Source organism: Vicia villosa, linkage group LG5, assembly GCF_029867415.1.
Source record: "Vicia villosa cultivar HV-30 ecotype Madison, WI linkage group LG5, Vvil1.0, whole genome shotgun sequence".
In the NCBI taxonomy this organism is placed as follows: domain Eukaryota; kingdom Viridiplantae; phylum Streptophyta; class Magnoliopsida; order Fabales; family Fabaceae; genus Vicia; species Vicia villosa.
In genome coordinates, this window is record NC_081184.1 from 154,062,484 (window position 1) to 154,082,904 (window position 20,421).

The window sequence follows — 20,421 nt, forward strand, 5'->3', positions numbered from 1 at the left end:
TTCAAGTATTATTTTATACAATTTAGACATATATTGTATTTAGAAACACAGTATAGTGTTTATAAGAGATAATATAATACTTAAAAATGTATTATGTTTAAAATAACATAATTTTTAATTTTATTTATAATAAATAGTATGGAGTTTTTATTTTAATTTTTTTAAATAAAAAAGTTCATTTAGGGTCGGGTAGCCCGAAGCCCATCTAGGGCCGGGCTCAGGTAGTAAATCTCGAGCCCATATTATACAGGGCCTTTTTGGCCCAGCCCTGAAAAGCCCAGGGTCCGCTAGGGCCAGTCCGTTTAGGGCCAGGTAGCCCATATTGACAGCTCTATATGTAGGGATGTCAACTACATAGACAGAGAAATTGGTTATGATTGATTATGACTTAATATTTTTAGTTTAATGGAATGTTAGAAACGTACTTGTTATGGCGCATATACGAGTTTATATATGGGGGAAAATTAAAATTGCTCTCAGTTGGTACGACATGAAGTACGGGAGAGCGTTGGATAAAATCCAATTGCTTATGATGAGACAATGGCTCAGATTTTGGGTCTGGTCTTCTAGCAAGATATCACATGTCCATTAGGTCTTTGGATTGGATCATCCAACTAATAATGAGGTTATGTGATGGATAGAATCACAACCACACATTTATACTTATGTTCGTTTTCTTTTTCCTTTTGACAACAGAGAAGCAATGGGTCGAGAAGGTTAACCAAATTGTGATGCTACTAAAGTCGAAGATCATCTCTTCTGGTGGATGAAGAAACACTGAGCAAGATCTGTATTTTTGTAGAAGAATGAGGCCTAGATAATATTTTCATTAAGTTGAGCCTTGCGTTTGATTGAGGGGGGTTGATAAGTGTTAAAATTACTTGTTTGACATAAGCACTTAATAATTTACGTAACAAGATATCATATGAACACGCCCCCCCCCCCCCCCCCCCACACACACACACACCAAATTTGTCATAAAAAGGAGATAAAACATTTGTCTGAACATTTTAAATGTGTTGTTCATAAGCACATGCAAATATATCTAAGAAAATCACTAAACATAGATGTTGAGTAGCACATGACTGGCTAGACGAAGCAGGGGCTTACCCAACAAAAACATGACAATGAATAGAGCATCATTTCAAAGATATACTTGTCAGGCAAAGACACATGTTCGCTGGGCAAAAACTGACGGTTAATGACTTTCGGGCTAAATTATTTCATGGAGAAGCAATGTGTTTTCTTTAATGAAATATCAAAGTCGTTGGGCGAAACAAGGCGACTTAAAGACCACATGACTAAGTTACTTCAGGGTGAAGCAAGAGTATGCTCACTAGGCGAAATGAGGCGGTTATATCCCACTTGGATGAGCTAGGTATAACTTCTTAGTGGAGAAAAGCAGGCTTGTTGAGAGAGCTAAGGACCTTGTTGGACAAAAATGCCTGCTCAGAGCCTCAGACCACTATAAATATAGGTCACAATCATTCACATAAAAATTATTCATAATAGAGAAATAGATAGCACGTAGAACAAAGAGAATTATGAGTGATAAAGCCCAAGGGAAGTGTTTAAGATTGAAGGTGGATGATTTGTCCGATCATAGAAATTGACGATGATGCTTTTCCATCTTTTTCTTCTTTATCATCATTGTAAAGCTGATACGAGTAAGAGTAATTGAATTCTTTTTTCTTTGTGTATTCATCTTGATCATGGAGTTACATATGTTCTAATTATTCATTAATATTGTTGATTATCTTTGTTTTTAATGTTAGTTATGATCTAGCTTTGTTATAATGGTTTTGAATTGATGTTGATAAACACTTTTGATAATTAGATCAAATATTTTAATTTGTTAAATACTAAAATGGTAGAGACGGATTTGGCATTCACATATACTGTTAAATTTTAATGTTATTGTATTGGTTAACCGACTGAGAGATTGTCAGTTAAGCAATACGATTGATTTCACGTCGTTGTTTAGATATACATAACACGCGCAAATCAATAGGTGATAATATTAAATGTTGTCTAGGATATATATATATATATATATATATATATATATATATATATATATATATATATATATATATATATATATATATATATATATATATATATGATCAGGCGAATACGTGAGGATAGAATAATAAACTGTACAACAATCTCCTTTCATTTGTTAAGCTTATATTCATTTTCCGTCAATATAACTTAGTTATTGAAACCGACATATTTTCTCAATACAATTTTAAAATGATAAAGATTTTGGAATGACTTTAATATTGCACCAGTCCTTATGGATATGATAAACACAATAATACTTACTTTTGTTCTTCAACAAAATGAGGGCGTTGTCGGGGGCCGACATTTAAATATTATAAGCGTAGTAAAGGTTATAGCATATTGTGACATTTGTTGAAGAAAATAATTATCTCTAGTTAGTTTTACAAAAGAATGTCATTAACCTTATTATATCGATTTTCTCATAATCATTAAACACAGAGTATGACCTATTTACATGAAAAATAAGGGGGAGAAGGTTTTTATTATTATTTAGCTTGATAATATTTGATATTTGCTCTTACATGTCTCCGGGTGTGATGAAGAATTCAAAGCTACATAGTTACTGGCAGAAAATTCTTGTGTGTTAATTGATTATAAAGAAAAAAATGATCGTGTAAAAGCAGAAAACGTTGTTTGTTAGTTGTGATTTATAGTTGTCAAAAAGTACAGAAGTTTGCTCATGGTGTTGAGAGACTCTGTTTGGTGATGTTTACGGTGGTAAGAGAGAGCCAACTCGCGTGAGGGGAGAGGATCTATGTTTATGCTTTATTTTGGGAAAGTTATGATATGCCCCTCTCCCTCAAAGGGGCAGGGTATTTATAGACGTTCTTGGGTGTTAGTACCATGATTTTAGGATTGAAAACAATTTTGCCAAAACATGGTTCATGACAAATGTTGGAAAAGATGTCATAACACCTTGATCAAACTAATACAATAGTATGTGAAGGTTGCATTGAAGACAGATGTTGTGACATGTTAAACCACAACATCAGGACAAACTATTTTAAATCTTGACAGATTTGGTTTGATTTTGTGATATTTATTTTGGATATATTATAGATATTTTCGCAGGTCAAGAAGATTTAATCTAGAACCGTTGAATCAAATCTCCAACAAAATTAAAGTTTCTAAAATTAGATATTGAGATAATTTAGGAAACTTGAAGATTTGTTCCAAGATTCAAAGAGTTTTTTCTGGAGAATTGTTGCAGCCCTCAGCTTGTGGATCAAGTAATATTTAGGTAAAGCTTTCGAAACCCACAAACTATTGAAGACTATTTAAAGAGAACCCTAGACCTAATGTAATCAACTCTCATACAATTGATAAATTAGAGGAATGTTAGAAGTCTTAGGTTTTTAGAGTCTCTTGTGTTGCAAGTCACCCACCTATCTTTTGATACAATGTGGTAGACTAATTGTTAATTGACTTTTTGTCAAGTAGTTATTCTCACTCTCAAAGCTTTTAAGCATAGAGTTGAGTATTGTTCTTAGTTGAAGCTTTGAAGTAAAACTAAGTATTGTGTATTTGAAAGTGTACTCTTTCTATTTGTTTCTTTTAATTCCAGTCACAAGGTTTGTGGTTGAGTTTATCACTGCGGTAATTGGAAGTGAGATGTCAATTTCTCATATCTAGATGTCGATTTCTAGGTAGAAGTTGCACGGGGTAGTGATTAGGAGAGAAGTTATAAACTAGGACTATTTAGGCTTTGAACTAGCACTGTTGTAGTGATTTCCCTTCCTGGCTTGGTAGCCCCCATATTAGGTGTTGTTGCCCTGAAATAGGTTAACAATTGATTGTGTTAATTACCATTTTGAAGTTATTCTCGATGATTTTTGTTTGGTAAAATGTGTTTTGTCAGCAGATGATGACATATGTCTTGACATTGTGGTTGTGTGTTGAGATATCTGTCTGAACTTATCTCTGTGATGTTCATCATTTTGTAGTTTAAACCTGCATATCTACAATTTGGTGTGGTTTGGTCTATCTATTTAGAAGATGTTATAACATCTGTCTTAACATCGGCATGAACATGTATTGCAAGTGTCGGAATTTCTATTGGCATCAGAGCAGGCACCCTGGTTTGTTTATTGGGTGAGCTCCATGGAGATAATTTTATGGTAATGTATGTCTATAGGATGGCTAGAATATGTGTTCTAATTATTCATTAATATTGTTTATTATCTTTGTTTTTAATTTTAGTTATGAGCTAGCTTTGTAATAATGGTTTTGAAGTGATATTGATAAATACTTTTAACAATTAGATCAAAGATTTTCATTTGTTAAATACTAAAATGGTAGAGACGGATTTGGCATTCAAATATACTGCTAAATTTTAATGTTATTGTATTGGTTAACCGGCTGAGAGATTGTCAGTTAAGCAATACGATTGATTTCACGTCGTTGTTTAGATATACAAACCATACACAAAGCAATAGGTGATAATATTAAATGTTGTCTAGGATATATATATATATATATATATATATATATATATATATATATATATATATATATATATATATATATATATATATATGATCAGGAGAATACATGAGGATAGAATAATAAGCTGTAACCCCAACAATCTCCTTTCATTTGTTAACCTTATTTTCATTTTTCGTCATTATAACTTAGTTATTGAAACCGACATATTTTCTCAATACAGTTTTAAAATGATAAAGATTTTGGAATGACTTTCATATTGCACCAATCCTTATAGATATGATAAACACAATAATACTTACTTTTATTCTTCAACAAAATGGGGGCGTTGTCGGGGACCGACGTTTAAATATTATAAGCGTAGTAAAGATATTAGCATCCTATGACATTTGTTGAAGAAAATAATTACCTCTTGTTAGTTTTACAAAAGAATGTTATTAACCTTATTATATCGATTTTCTCATAATCATTAAACACAAAGTATTGATCTATTTACATGAAAAATAAGGGGGAGAAGGTTTTTATTATTATTGAGCTTGTTAATATTTGATTTTTGCTCTTACGTATCTCCGGGTGTGATGAAGAATTCAAAGCTACATAGTTATTGCTAGAAAAATTGTGTGTGTTGATTGATTATAAAGAAAAAAATTGATCGTTTACAAGCGGAAAATGTTGTGAGATTGGAATATGATTAGGAAAGATTGTATTGATCTCGTGTTTGATTTGTCTTTGTGAGCAAGTTTACAAATCTGGATGGATTTGTGAATTCGTGCAAGATTTGATTTGAAAATAGTTCAATTTGAAAAATATTTTATCTATTTTTGAATTTTTAACTAGTTTTTACATAACAGAACAATAAATTAAATAAAAAATAAACTTTAAAAAAGCTTAAAAATAAAAACAAAAATAATTTTTAAATATTAAAAAAATTATTTTGTGATTTTTTATGATTAAAAATAAATATAAATAGAAATAGAAATAAGAAGGATAATGATGAGATTCAAATCTGGGACCTCACACACTTGTAGTCCTTACACTTATTTCTGTACCAAATGGTCCGTCACAATTATTCAAAATAAAATGCAACTGAAACTCATTTATTATCATCAAAACTCAAAGATATATTGTTGAACCAAATCTTGTTCTAACACTTATTCCTCTCCCCAAGATTTGGTCTTAAGAGTTTCCAATAATACTTGAGAGCTTTTGGTAGGAAAAACTCACGAATCCCCTTATACAAGGAAATGGTGGTTGTCCTACAACCATAATAATCCAAGACGATAGATATGATTGTCTGTGTCTTTTCCAATAAATTGCTGCGATTGAAGTGGCTAAGCTTCCTTTCCAACTGTAGATTGAAGTAGTTACTCCTCTCTCCACGAACATGAACCTTGTAGCAATTAGTGTTCAAGTTCCAAAATGTATTCGAAAATAGGTATTTATACGACCAATGCCAAACATCTTACACACAACAAGCTTCAACATCTTCCCTTAACAAAATTACCAAACAAATTACACACAACACCCTACCAAACAAAGTTACTAACCCACAAACACTAAAATTCACAACCCATACATGCCACAAACCAATAGCATATCACATACCACCACCACCAACATGCTTATTATCAAAACATGTAACAAACATATGCCACCAACACATCTTCCTACCATAACCAAAATACCTAAGAAACATATAACACCAACACTTTCTACTATAGTAAAAACACCCAAACACCAAAACATCCAACAATGGCTACCAAACACCACAACAACCATTTCTTCCTTTCCCCAATGAAGCATTCACATCAACATCGCCATTCAATCAATCAGACCGCTCACTAGGGAAGTCAATGGGGCGGGGCGAGGCGGGGCGGGGAATATTTTCCCATCACAATCTCCGCCCTCGAATCTATTCCCCATCCCCACTACAGGGGGATTTTGTCCTTCATCCCCGTCCCCACAGATCCCTGCGGGTCCCCACGAATCCCCAACGTTCATGCGGAGATCCATAAACATGACTTTTTTATTTACTATTTTAAACTAAATTAATAGTAAAAGCTTCAAAAACTAACCACAAGAAATTTAAAAATGATTCATTTATGAAAAATATATTATTTTAACAATATTTAATCTATAATATTGAGTGTCATGACCACCAAAATTTCAAACTAAAAAAAATTAAAATAATCATTTAGATCTCACTCTTTTACTAACAATGCATATATATTTTAAATTTGTGTATAAGATTAGTTATATGAAATGACAAACAACTTACATAGTAATTTAAAATTATATATAAATTAAGGACATTATGTTATTTTAGACGGGGCATGGGATATTTACGCCACCCCCGTCCCTGAAGTGCCTTCGGGGAAACTTTGTTCCCTATCCCCATCCCCGCGGGAGTAAAATTTCCCGTCTTTGGAGCCCCAAACGCGAAATTCCCACAAAGATCCCCGCTAACGGAAGCAAGTAAACATCCCTACCGCTCACCGATAACCATATCAACCCGAACAACATAACCCAACTACAACGACATGGACAACGAACTCAATTACGACAACATGTTTATGCAAACACGAGACTACGTAAAATACTAGAAATTCTTAGGAAATTTGGCGATGGTGATGTTCCAGGGACCTCGTATCAAATATCTCAGGTGAATCAACAAAGACCTGTACAAGAAAGAGTACCTCGTATATAATCTAATTTAAATTAAATATTATTAGTATTTAATCAATTTTTTAATTAATTAATTGTTTTAATTAAATATAAAATAAATAAATAAAGACAAAGCGTTGAAGTAAAATGAATTGACGCATTCTTTGAAGATCAAGTGTAAGTGCCACTTAAATTGACTTTTCCTAATGTAGACCAATTAGATTGACTAGGTCTATAGAGGCACCTATTAAATTAGTCTGTCTTCTTGAATGTTTAATGCAGATGCCAATTTAATTGTTTTGAGTTTTATATTGCAATTTTTTTAAATATGCAGATTCTGAAAAATAGCGGGGCATGAATTATTATTTTGTTAGAAATTATGATTATTTCAAATTATTTATTTACACATAAATGATATAAATGATTTTTAGATTATTAAAAAAATAGTAAAAATGAGCTCAAAAATATAGATTAATTAAATAATTAAGTTATAAAAAAATGATATAAAAATGATTTATAGTTTAATTATAAAATTGTAAAAATATAAAAATTTCGCGGGTAAAGGGAGTAGCAAAAACTGGCTCTTATTTTCTTTCCATCACCGAATGGTTTCTTCCAGAAACCCTTTCTCAAAATCAAAACCATTCCTTTTTGTGCTCAAAGCTTCATCCAAAAGAAGAAGCTTCAATTAGATATAGGTGGTTGTTTGCTATAGCTTTGTGACCAGTAGTACTGTACTGCCATATCATCTTCCCGATGATAGTTATTTGAATTCAAGGCTTAGGGTTTGTTTGGATTGTGTTATTCAAGCTTCCACTTAATTTCATTATTCATGCATCTTTTCACTCTATCTTATGCACATATACATAGTTTCTGTTTCTTTTGTATGCATACTGTTGCAATTGTGTTGGGATTTGCAGGATTTGATTGTGTTTTCAAACCCTTTCTATTAACTAATTTTCAATTCAACCGTTAGGGTTTGTAAATTATTCGAGAAAAACTGATTCATCTTGAAGTTTAAAATGCTTCCAATAAGTGTTTTCATTCTCAACACTATTAAGTGTTTTCAAGGCTTAGGGTTTGTTTGGATTGTGTTATTTAAGCTTATCTACTTCAATAAACACTTGCGAGACTGTTTGAAAGTGTTTATGGAAACTATATATCACCGACACGCGCTACATCATAGCATGATAAATAGCTAATAGTTTGATTTTCTTTATTTTCTGTTATACAGAATACCTTATACATATAGGCATTTTATGATAAACGCTTACTTAAGTTTATCCAAATAAGGCCTTACTTGGTCAATGTTGAGCTTATGATTCTGGATTTTGATATTGAATTAATATTCTTGACAAGGAACACCTCTTTGAGATTACCGAGCTCAACATCTACAGTGCTGTTTTTGGGACCGAAATTTGGCGAGCTGCGGGGAATATGGAAGAACAATGTATTGTACACAGTTTGCCAAAGAATATGCCTGTTACTCATGACAATGCAGAAAATATATGGTTAGTTTATTTTGTATGCTTTTTTCACATTGTTTCCCTGATTGTGAGTGTGAACTTACCCCATGGATCTTGGAACCTAGGTTATTTGAATTCAAGGCTTAGGGTTTGTTTGGATTGTGTAATTTAAGCTTTCCGATGATTTGCTGGTTCAGCAAACACGCTGTATCTCTAACCCCGACCACATTGACAAGGTAGCCTTCTTTTCTCTTCCACTTAATTTCATTATTCACGCATCTTTTCACTCTATCTTATGCACATATACATAGTTTCTGTTTCTTTTGTAGTGATTTGTAGGATTTGATTGTGTTTTCAAACCCTTTCTATTAACTAATTTTCAATTCAACCGATAGGGTTTGTAAATATACATATCATTAGAGAAATACTGATGAAGCAGCAGTGGCAAGTTATAATGTTGCTTGTTGTTACTCTAAATATGTTACTCTAAATATACATATCACTTTACAAATTGTATGTGCTGCATTCTACTACTGTCATGGGTTTTGGATAATTTGTTTTGAGTGTCCAGTTATCCCTCCATATATGTAGATTAAATCCCTCAACCACATTTTTCAATATTAGTGTTATAGCATGTCAAAAGTAGTTAAGGAGTACCGACTACAAAGGAAGCCATTTAAGAAGCATTTACAACCACATTTTTTCAATGATTAGTTTTCTAACATGTTTCATCTTAATAGTATTTCTACTATACAAATTTATATCCATTATGCCCCACATTGGCTAAAACATCACAGAAACAAGTGTTTATAAATGTTTGACATACTAGTTACTTCGCCGAGCTGAGTAGCGCCAGCTTGTGACCCATGTGGGGGCACCAAGGTGATGGAACATGGCTAAGGCTTAACAGGTTGGTCTGGTGGTTGCACCATGCTGGCCTGCCCGCTCCAAGTTGCGAGTTGACCCACGGGACTTGTGCGAAGGCACGGGTCTTATGGGTCTTAGACAGGAGGGTATAGCGTGAGGCTGGCTTCACAGAGCAGCGAACACCTCCTACTCCTGACAGTGGAGGGACCACAGGCCGCTGCACCTTCGGCCCACAACACCTGGTGAGTCTAGCCCCTGAACCATCTCTTTTTTTGGTTCAAGTTGGGTGGGCCAACAAAATATCTTCATTAATATTGTTTCAATATGTTATATATAGTTAATAAAGTAATCAATTTTTCAAACATATTCAAGTGGTTGCACCATGCTGGCCTGCCCGCTCCAAGTTGCGAGTTGACCCACGGGACTTGTGCGAAGGCACGGGTCTTATGGGTCTTAGACAGGAGGGTATAGCGTGAGGCTGGCTTCACAGAGCAGCGAACACCTCCTACTCCTGACAGTGGAGGGACCACAGGCCGCTGCACCTTCGGCCCACAACACCTGGTGAGTCTAGCCCCTGAACCATCTCTTTTTTTGGTTCAAGTTGGGTGGGCCAACAAAATATCTTCATTAATATTGTTTCAATATGTTATATATAGTTAATAAAGTAATCAATTTTTCAAACATATTCAAGTGGTTGCACCATGCTGGCCTGCCCGCTCCAAGTTGCGAGTTGACCCACGGGACTTGTGCGAAGGCACGGGTCTTATGGGTCTTAGACAGGAGGGTATAGCGTGAGGCTGGCTTCACAGAGCAGCGAACACCTCCTACTCCTGACAGTGGAGGGACCACAGGCCGCTGCACCTTCGGCCCACAACACCTGGTGAGTCTAGCCCCTGAACCATCACTTTTTTTGGTTCAAGTTGGGTGGGCCAACAAAATATCTTCATTAATATTGTTTCAATATGTTATATATAGTTAATAAAGTAATCAATTTTTCAAACATATTCAAGCTGCACTTTCTACACTTGAAGAATCTATAAATTCTGGTTTTGAAGACTTTAAGGTGATAACTATAACTCTACAAGCTGCCTAATGCTGTTGTTGCTTAACAGAGGTTCAGAACTGATCCTGAGCTTGCAAATGCAAGGGCATCCCTGGAATTCGATCCATTATTGAAAAGATTCGATGAATCATTTATCAATGAGAATGCCATCAATTCAATTTTTGGAATATTTGATAACAAATAACCCTCCGCGTTGACACAAGAAAACAACGGGTTTAACTCTAATGAATTGATTGAGCAATATGATTCTATCACATTTGATTTTGCCATGTATATTTTGTAGTTAATTATAGATCTCAATTTTTTTGTTACCACCTTTGCTCTATGATAGTAATTCTATCACTATATCTTGTTTTATGTACTAGTATGATATATAAGAAACTTATGATCAATAAAATTGTCCATTTCCATTAATACTTTTAATAACACCAATCACAACACAATGGTTTTTTGCTTCCCTCTATTTTATTATATGTTGTTTCTTTGGTTCACTCTGACCCCAAGACATGTATGGGTGACTTGAAATTCAAGCCTCTTTTATCTGGTCCATCCAATTTGCCACCCATAGTTTGAATAAAAAGGAGTGTGCATGGTAATGTTACTTGGACTTGGACATGATTTGAGCATGCTATATTCTTTTCCTTGTATTATTTTTTGTTTATGTGATGCTTATTTATGTAATGCCACGGGACTGTAATTTCTTATTATCTCTTTGAGCTTATGATTGTTGAGTTTGATATTGTATTAATATTTTTGAGAAGAATAAACTCTTTGAATATATGACATTAGTACTTTGAGATTACTGATATCATTTCAAGCTCAAATAATGCATTATAAGCTTTTCAAATAATCCATTTAGCTACTTTTAATAATGCATTATAAGCTTTTCAATTAATCTATTTAGCTACTTAAATGACTTTTTACCTATAGTCATGACTAATGGCTAGTAATCACATTCATTATAACGATGATTAATCTCAACAATTTGAATATGACTTTGATACACTTTGAGATTAGTGATATCATTTCATGCTCATAGAAGGTAATTGGAGGCCTAATTTAGTGATATCATTACATGAGGTGTCATTTTATATATATGAACTTCAAAACTCTTTTTTGAAAAGTAAAACAGTGTACTTTATGTTTGATCCATAATGTTTGAGATATGACTGAATCAAAATGTTCAATACCCACAGTGATGTTTTTGTTGGAAACAAAGGTTCATGTGTTGAGAAATTTCCAAAGAGTTCAATAAATTCTAATTTGAAGATTTGTGATCATGGTCGTAGAAGAACTCTCTTTTGTTATAAATATGTAATGCTCTTGGTCATTGTTGTTATCTTCATCGCCGCGGTTTTGATGTGTAGAAGCTTAAGGATTTGAAGAGCAAAAAAGTTACAAAAATGTCAAAAGGAAGCAAGTAAAAAAAAATAGAAACTAGCATTCTTCACCAAGTGGGTATTGATGCTGATGAATGAGTCATTTGGATGAAGATAATTGGTACCGGAGAGGTTTATACTTCAACTCTATGCTTGATTTTTTAAATGAGGAACCAACCTTTTAGTTTTTGAGTATATGCCAAATGGTAATTTTTTTAAAGCTCTCTTCATAGATAAAAGATGAGAAGGTTGCATGGGATTGGAATCACAAGTATAAATTGCAATGTTCTCCACCTGTTATTCACTGGGGTATAAAATCTATCAAAATCTTGCTTGATGAAGACTATGAGGCAAAAATTGCTGAATTTGGTGTTGCAAGGTTTGCTGAAAAAATCTCAGATGGGTTATACTGTTCCAGGTATGTTTTGATAATGCTTTCAACAAGAAATTTCAATACACTATTTTTAGTTTCAAAAGTATCTCATGTTTTATTTACACAATCATTATTTGTGACATTTTATTATAAGCATTTGCGGATTCGAACCCCTGTAGTCAGGAAATCCCTCATCTGCCAAAATCATACCATCTAGATTGTTGAATTAATTAAGATAAGATGATTTGCATTTAAATTTCGTAATCGATTATTTTCTACAAGGGCAGATGTGAGACATAGGATCTTGATCAGATAGTCCAAAATGCATGACTTCATCAATTGTGCAATTTCATAATTGCAAGAACTAGTCAGAGACCCGTGCGGTGTAAATAACTAAAAAAATGTAGTAATTTATAATTTTCAAATAATAATCATGAAATAAAAAAATAGATATAAATGTCATAACATTTAGATAGTATCAAATACAAATTTTAAATTTTAAATATAAATGCAAGAATTACAAATCCATAATGATTATATTAAGTGTGATTATAAATTGCATTATGGAACTACAAATGCAGCATAAAAGTATTTTGAGGTATCTGCAGCATTGCATTGGCCGTATTACTCAATTCAATTGCTTATTAAAATAAGGAATACAAGATTGATGACTTTTTTTCTTGTAAATATAAGATAGACATGTTCGAACCAAAACATTTTCCATATGAAATTGTAACATAGGTTAGGACAAAAAAATTAATGGCATCTTACTGATATCCATTACTTTCCTGGATTTAATGCTGATGGATGCTAAGTACGAAGAAGCATTAGAGAAATTTGATTCTATTTTGGGAGCAAAGCCAGAACTTGAAGAAGCGACATTCACGAGTTATCATGTTGCTTGTTGTTACTCTAAGGCCTAAGCTAAATCAGGTATTCATTTCACTACTTATTAATTGGTTTTGAACCATTTTGTTGTGAGTAATTCTGTCCAATAATGAATAATCTCTCTATATATCTCACATTGGCTAGAACATCACACAAGCAAGTGTTTATAAATGTCTGACATGCTAGTTAGTTCGCCGAGCTGAGTAACGCCAGCTTATGACCCATGTGGGGGCATTAAGGTTATGGAACATGGCTAAGACTTAACAGGTTGGTCTGGTGGTTAAACCATGCTGGCCTGCCCGCTCCAAGCTGTGAGTTGACCCATGGGTCTTTTGCGAAGGCACGGGACTTGTGTGTCTTAGACAGGAGGCTATAGCGTGAGGCTGGTTTCACAGAGCAGCGAATAATTCCTACTCCTGACAGTGGAGGGATCACGGGCTGCTGCACCCCCAGCCCACAACACCTGGTGAGCCTAGCCCTTTGAACCATCTCTTTTTGGTGGGTGGGGTTCATACGTTTTGGGGTGCCATGTCCTAAAAAATTATGAATGCTTTAGCTGAAATCTTTGATTTACAAACACAATGATCCATACCCATCTTGGATCCTCACTCATATAATCCTTAATTTCACTTACAGTTTGGCATTGCCCTTCAAAAAGGAAAAGCAAACAATATTGGTCCTCTATTAAAAATTTTAGACATTAAGTTTCATAACTACAGACTTGCTATCATATTATATATAATTGGTAGTTCGGTTGAAGTGAACACCGTTTTTATGATTTATTCAAACAAAATCATTTCTAACAATCTTTAGAGATTTTTCTTGGCGACTTTTCTGTCTAAAATTTTGAAAATGACTTTAGTACTCTTTGAGGTTGTATGGTCAAGTTATTGTCCTGTATACATTTTGTATATATGAACTTCAAAATACTCTTTTGAAAATTATAAGTGTACTTTTGTTCGATCCATAATGATTAAGTCAAAATGTTCAACATCAACAATGTACACCACTTGGGTAGGCTAAGATATCACCCAATACCCGCCTTCCGAAATTGTTTACCAATTAGTGTATGATTGATAGACAAAAGGGTGCAGGCTGGGATTGATTGTCGGTGGTGTAAAGTGGTGTCGGAGACAGCAGAGCACTTGCTACTGCTGTGCAATAAGAGCATTCAGACTTAGCAAAATCTGGACATGTGGAGACACAGAGCATGCACTGCTGCTAAATAGAAACATTTGGACAGAAAATATTTCACATATTAAATGCACTGTCAAAGTAGGAAAGAGTATGTTTGCTATGATATTATGGAGGAGTTGGAATTCATTTGGGACAACAAATAAGAGAGAGAGAAGCAGATATAATTCATCGGAGGGAGTTGTTTATAAGCGGAGTGGGGGACTGCACGACAAACGGACATGAAGGATGGGCCAAAACAGCAGGGGCAACATAAAATGGCAACGTGCTCCTCAAAATTATATTGAGTGCAAAGTTGATGTCTTGTTCTCAGAGTACCACACAAGTGTATGGGAATGAGTTGGTTATGTTCGTGGGAGCCAAAACTCTGCGGCTGCAATCAGTTATGACAGTTGATATCAGAGAAGCATTAGGCATGTTAGCAGCGCTGGAGTGGGTGCGAGAGCTGAGCTTAGCTAGTTGTTTAGTACCTGGATTCTAAAAGGGATGACACTTTCAGCTCAGATGTGCCTGTATTATAAGGTGTTTTCAATACAGTCAAATTAGAACAAGTTTATTTGAAGGGAGGTTGAATTGGATGTTGAGTTTTGTCAAGAGCACAAACACTTGATAATGATGATTATCATAGACAAATTAACTTCAATTCACACCAAAAACAAAATGTTGATTCTTTATTTGAGATGAATTGTTTTGAAACTGCACAGATAATAATGTAAAGATAAAATATAATTATACAAGTTGGACAATATGATCATACAGGTTTGCAGTAGTGAATTCTGCAGAAAAATGAAAAATGCAAACAGAAAAAGAGAACATAAAATTGAATTAGGTTTGGTGGGGTGTGCCAGGCTATTGCAATAGTGCAACGCAAAAGCGACACTTGAGAGACCGAATAGCAAGCTACTGTGCTAGGCTATTGCAATAGTGCAACGCAAAAGCGACACTTGAGAGATGACTTATAATGTTTCATGTTCTGGTACCGTGCTTGACAAAGATTTTAGTGTGGAAAGATGTTTCTTTAAATGCTACCTACCAATTCTTCTTTTTTTATTGTTGAATTGCTAGTTCAGTTCAAGTGAAAACCATTTTTTTATATAAAAATTATAGCTGATTGTTATGGCAGAACAATCAAAATTATTACAGGTTTGTATCCCTTAGTGTTGAGGGACTGTTAGAGTTCCCGGGAAAAGGGAGTAGTAGCAAATTGATTGAGCAGTCGCTCGCTCGCTCATTTTATTCTTGTAAAGACAAGATTGACATGGCATTTGTATATCAAATTGTAATCTGCAACGCGTTGTTTGAGATAAAAAAGTTCGAAGCATCCAATTTTCTAGGAGTATATCTAGATTAGGATTAAACAAATTAATGGTATCTTCCTGATAATCCTAATGTCCATTACTTGTTTAAATTCCTAAGGAATGCTAAGTACGAGGAAGCATTGGAGAAATTTGAGTCAGTTTTGGGAACAAAACCAGAGCCTGATGAAGCAGCAGAGGCAAGTTATAATGTTGATTGTTACTCTAAGCTAACCCAGGTATATATGTTTCTTCACTTTACAAATTGTATGTGATGCATTCAACTACTCTGTCATTGGTTTTGGATCATTTTTTTTATAGTGTATTTAGTCTGTGTATAACTTTCAGAATAAATTAAATCCCTCTATATATGTAGATCAAATCCCTCAACAATAGCTTTTCAATGATTAGTGTTATGACATGTCAAAAGTAATTGGGGATGGCCAGGTTGTGACCCATACGGGGGCACCAAGGTGATGGAACATCGATAAAACTTGACAGTTTAGGCTGGTGGCTGCACCATCCTGGCCTACCCACTCAAAAAGTTTAGAGTTGAGCCATGGTACTTGAACTAAGGCAGAGTGTTATAGGTCTTAGACAGGAGGGTACCACGTGTGTTTGGCTTCACATAGTTAGGGATCACAGACCACTGCATATCTGGTTCACAACATCTGTTGAGCCCCCTTTGTTTAGTGGTTGCACAAATCCTAGTCCTAAATTTAAATAATATTAGAAACTGAATTGGATCAAGAATTCACTTCCTATTTCTTCCTACTTCTTCCTTTCACTTTCTTTTTCTATGTGGAACTCAACAACCAGTAGGCAATGTATTTTCCACCCTCTACTGGTAGACCATTACCCGCCTTCGAAACTGTTTAGCAACTTGTGTAAGATTGATAGACAAGAGGGTGTAGACTTACATTGTTTGCGGATGGTGTAAAGTGGAGTCGGGTGTAGACTTACATTGTTTGCGGATGGTGTAAAGTGGAGTCGGAGACAGCAGAGCACATGCTACAGCTATGTACTGCTGCTAAATAGGAACATTTGGAGGAGTAGGAATTCAACCATTTGGGACAACAAATAAGAGAGCGCAGCTGATGTAATACATGGGAGGGAGTTGTTTACGAGCAGAGTGGTGGACTGCACGACAAACGGATGTGGACGATTTCAGCTCAGCTGGCCAGGATATAACTAACTGCAAAGAGAATTTATTCATAAACAATTTTAAAAGTAGTGAATTCTACAGTAGTCAATGTAAAATATCTAACAAGAAAGAAGATTAAAATTTGAACTAGGTTTGGTGGGGTGTGCCAGGCTATTGCAATAGTGCAACGCAAAAGCGACACATGAAAGACCCAATAGCAAGCTATTGTTGTGGACTCTCCCCCTCAAGAAATAAATTTAATATCGTGTGAACCATTGGCCCACATATCAGATATTAAACTGATAAGAACAGATACTACACTTGATCTTAGCCAAAAGGCCGAGAAAGGTATGAGTTAAAACAAATGCTTGTTGTGTGTTTTATATCTGACATCTGCTATGTTTCTTCCTTCACTAACCGAGGTGGGACTCTTATGCAGTAACTTGGAGACTACATATTTCCCTTTCCTTTCATAACAAATCACAATATAAGTCCAAGATATCTCTATTGATTCTAAATATTTTATTCAATTCTCGTTGTGTTTAGTTCTATGGGGTAAACAATTAAAAGGTGAGTGAAACATTCTTAATGGAAAGGACGTTGAAACTTTGACGTTGAGGTTTTGATATTGATGGGTACGAACGAGTATTTGTTGAAAAATTACTCACTGCAACCGCAACCACTTTTTGCTTCACATTCTCGTCAACATTCACATTAATTGCGCATAATTATAGAAAATTTCTTCATATATGTTACCTCCTCTCTCATCCTGAAACATATAGTTGAAAGCCAAATTCATTCTAGGCGGCAAATTGTTTACATCTATTTGTTCCAATATGAGCAAGCTCCCGTAATGCTCTTTTTTCTCCATTCATTTTTAAAAATCAGTTTTGACATAATTGAACTATTCTTAAGAATGAACGCTAACTATTTTAAAGAATGCCTTCATTCTGTTTCATAAGTTTTTCAATAAAGAACTATAAATTGCTTCTCTGTTATTTTCTTAATCTGTTTTGCCTAATATTTCATAATATTGATCATGGATGTGTAAATAAAACAACCACGGTCATAGAATGATGTAATGACATCATTTGGTTATTTATTTGCTATGAAAGCCATGACACTTTCAGCCTCTGCTTTTGGATCTTAAGACAGTAGAGAGAAATACTTCTTAAGAAAACATGCTTGTTTATAGATGGATTGGGGATCTAATTGCTCCTGAATTAGCAGAGGGTCCTACTGCAGGGCCATAAAGAATTTTTGCTAGCATCTTATTTGATTCCTTATGTTGGTATTATGGTAATATACAAGCTAATACTTACAGTTGATACAACAGTAACCTGTTGTAAAACCGTGTAAGTTGAAAATACTCCAGAGTCCATAGTATCTTTATATAGTGTTCTTCTAAAACACAAGAACCCCAAAAGAATCTCCTAAACAAAAGAAACTTTAATATAAGAAAAGGGGGGCCGCGCGAACGCAGGCCCCCACAGCAACAAATTATGATGTAGGTTCCACCACTTGGGTAGACCTTAGGATAGCACCCCTCCTAAGTGCAATGGAGGTCACTCTCCTAGGCCATGGTCCTTCATGATCAACCATTGACCCCATCCAGGTAAGTAATTGGCACTGATGATATTCAAGTTCTTTTATACTCTTGCTTATCTCAATACCTTTCCCCTTCTTTCTATGTGGAACTCAACTATAGTAAACAATGTATTTCTCACCTCTACTGCTGCTTTTTGTTTTTTCTCATCTCCAAGCATGACGGGTTCACTTTGGCTTTTATTATTGAGTTGGATATTTTCTTCCTTGGTATTTTTAGTTGAATTGAAAACTGGTATTTGCGCATCAAATTTAAGAAAAACATCTTGATGAATTTTAACTATTCTCTTGATGTGTGAGATCTCTTACCAGACAGCTGGATGAACATTAACCACCCTATTTTACACTACTGCATCATCAGAAAATTCTGTAGACATTCACTCCAACTTGCGCTGAAGTTGGTTTTTCGTTGCGTAACATGTAGTCAGATGGTGCACATGATTTCACGAAAGCAGCTACACGAACAAATTAGTTAATAACTTTATCAAAGAAAGTGATTACTTTAAGATGTGGTCTTGGTACTTAGAATGCAAAAAGTAGGATTCAACTTTGTTTTCTACTTTTAAACGGCTGAGGGTATTTGTCTATCTGATGTAAAGAAAGAGAAAGCCATTGGTTAATGATAAAGTATTTTCAATAAATTAAAGAGGATTGTGTAGTCAATATGTTTGAGTTAAGAGTTGAAGGAGTTACAAGTCCCGTGTTCAAAATCGGGAGGTGGATAAAATACTAAGATGACAATAACATTAGTTTATCTATTAAATAAAAATAATAATGTAACAATGAATTTCTCCCAGAGATTTAAGATGCACTTTCGATCCGTTATTAAATGGATTTGATGAATCATTTCATTTATCAAGGAGAACGCAACCAATGTCATCAAGTCATTTCTTGGAATATTTAATAAGAAATAACCCCTTTGTGTGGGCACAAGAAAGCATACAGTTTAGTAGTATGATTCTGTCACATTATTTTTGTAGCAGTGTTTCATTTTTTACCAATTGTGGGTGAAATGATAATGTATGAATATACTTCATATATTTATTGAATGATAACTTATGGGGTAAGAATTGGTCATGTTGGCTTATGGAGTGTATATATAATCAATTACTACTAATTAAGTGAAGTTGAGGCAACATAACATAACAAATTATACATATAGATGCAGATTGATTGAAGAAGAGAAATAATAAGCAGGTTTGACAGAGCAAGGAGAACTAACTATGTTATGTTTGTTTAGTTACTTTTAGTCCCACATCGTTTGGTTTGTTTTCTTTTATTGTGTTTATAAACAACAGATACTCCTTCATTGCTTGTCCCTTCGGGGACATCCGATAAAATTGGAACGATACAGAGAAGATTAGCATGGCCCCTGCGCAAGGATGACACGCACAAATCGAGAAATGGTCCAAATTTTTTTGTGATTTCCTTTCAATTTCAATGCAGGTAGGTGGTGTTCATCACGATTTTCAAATTATTTGCTCAATAGTTTTGTAACTTGGTCTTATTTAACAGTAATTAAACCAAGAAGGAGATTGTCTAGTTCACATACATTTTCTTCTCAAAGTGATTTTGTTCACGCAAAGAAGTAGCTCTCATTTTCTGCAACAACCAAAGTAAATAGGTAACAACTCTTGTAATCTTTTTTTGTTAACAAAAACCATGTCCTAAGTCCTTAAAGAAGTGGCCACTGAAAATCATCAGGACTAATTGTGTTAGTAAATTATTAGCCTTTATTCTCAAAGCACATGATTTAATGAAATAAGCTAAAGGCAAATCACATAGCAAGTTTTGACATTGTTTGATAAAATATGGGTTTGATGACTTGTAATGTTTCATGTTCTAGTCAGTATTCTACCTACCAAGCCTTCTCATTTTATTTTGCCGAATTGCTAATTCAGTTCAAGTGAAGACCAATTTTATATAAAAATGATAGCTTTTTGATATGGCAGAACAGTCAAAATTTATTGCATT

At 34.4% G+C, this 20,421-nt stretch overlaps 1 long non-coding RNA gene, 3 other non-coding genes and 1 pseudogene across 4 annotated transcripts; 3 read left to right on the plus strand and 2 right to left on the minus strand.

Moving 5' to 3' along the window:
• The first annotated feature begins 7,749 nt into the window (after nucleotides 1-7,749).
• LOC131603307 (uncharacterized) lies at nucleotides 7,750-11,924 on the plus strand. Its single transcript, XR_009284289.1, has 3 exons — nucleotides 7,750-8,684; nucleotides 8,765-8,875; nucleotides 10,619-11,924. It is a non-coding gene; the product is annotated as an uncharacterized LOC131603307 (long non-coding RNA).
• Nucleotides 11,925-12,056: 132 nt separating this feature from the next.
• Nucleotides 12,057-20,421, plus strand: part of LOC131605780 (disease resistance protein RPV1-like) — a 41,251-nt pseudogene continuing 32,886 nt past the window's right edge.
• LOC131608282 (U2 spliceosomal RNA) lies at nucleotides 16,999-17,194 on the minus strand. The gene has a single exon (XR_009285557.1). It is a non-coding gene; the product is annotated as a U2 spliceosomal RNA (small nuclear RNA).
• On the minus strand, nucleotides 18,305-18,465 carry LOC131608523 (U1 spliceosomal RNA). Its single transcript, XR_009285776.1, has one exon. It is a non-coding gene; the product is annotated as a U1 spliceosomal RNA (small nuclear RNA).
• LOC131608306 (U6 spliceosomal RNA) lies at nucleotides 19,763-19,865 on the plus strand. The gene has a single exon (XR_009285575.1). It is a non-coding gene; the product is annotated as a U6 spliceosomal RNA (small nuclear RNA).